This window comes from Pinus tabuliformis, chromosome Q (genome assembly GCF_031772625.1).
Source record: "Pinus tabuliformis cultivar Carrire ecotype Pingquan chromosome Q, CPIR1, whole genome shotgun sequence".
NCBI classification, from domain to species: Eukaryota; Viridiplantae; Streptophyta; class Pinopsida; order Pinales; family Pinaceae; genus Pinus; species Pinus tabuliformis.
The window spans coordinates 308,041,851-308,043,152 of NC_142296.1; positions in this window are offsets into that span (position 1 = coordinate 308,041,851).

A 1,302-nucleotide genomic window follows, 5' to 3' on the forward strand; every position below is an offset into this window, starting at 1 on the left:
GGTCTCTTATTCTCTCTGAATGAGCCTTTGGAAGCCACATGTTTTTTTGCAACCTGCAACATGTTTTGGAGCCCTACTGGTCTCTTCTTGATGATTGTAACCTCTTTGGGTGGATCTACCGGTATATATAGCTCTATCGTCTCATCCCGGTCTTCTAGGATATGTTATTATGGAGTAGAGTCAATCATTATTATATCCTTGGGAGCCTCTTGTTCCTCTTTGTCCTCATCCATGTGAGACTCTCTAGATTTCCTAAAATTTGCTTCTTCATCAAAGGTGACATCTCTTCTAATCTCAATCTTTCTTTGTCTAGAGATGTATATTCTATAAGACTTTGAAGTCTCACTATATCCAACGAAGGTGCCCTTCTTTCGTGAAGGCTCTAGCTTCATTTTCTTAAATTTGGGAACATGTATGTACAATGGACAAGCAAATATCCTCAAGTGGATGAATTTTGGTTTATTCTCGGTAAATACTTCTTCTGGTGTCTTATTCCCCAATATCTTATTAGGACTTCTACTCTGAACATATATAGTTGTTTTGGATGCTTCTACCCATAGATACATGGGTAAGTTCTAGTCATGGATCATTGCTTTAGCTGCTTCTACAATTGATCTATTCTTTCTCTCTGCAACCCAATTTTGTTGGGGGTTGTAGGGAGTTGTTAGCTCCCTCTTAATCCCTACTTCTTTGCAAAAGTCTTTGAACTCATTTGAGGTGTATTCACCTCCATTATCTAACCTCAAAACTTTAATCTTTCTTCCAAAGATATTTTCTACTAAAGCCTTGAATTCTTGAAACTTATTGAAACTTCATCTTTTGCTTTCAAGAAATAGATCCATGTTTTGCATGAGAAATCATCAATAAAAGTGACATAATATAAAAATTTACTTAGAGATGGTACAATCATTTGTTTGCATACATCTAAATGTATAATGTCCAAGATCCCCTTAGATCTATTGTCACTGCTTGGAAAACTTCCCTTGGCATTCTTTCCAAGTGCACAACCTTTGCATACTCCATCATGCTCCACCTGCATATCTGGTAGACCTGTGACCATTTTGCTCAAAATTGGCAAGGCTCTATAGTTGAGGTGAGCAAGTCTTCAGTGCCATAGCTCACTGGAGCTAATACTATTGTGTACAAGAGCTTGTGTTGGGTGTCCCTTTAATTTATACAATCCTCCCTCTTGGACACCAATCACATCGGCTGAATCTATACTTGAACCCTTAGGCCATAGAAGGACTTGGCCATCAACAAAAGCTACTCTGAAGCCTCAATCTTCTAAAGCAGAGATAGAGA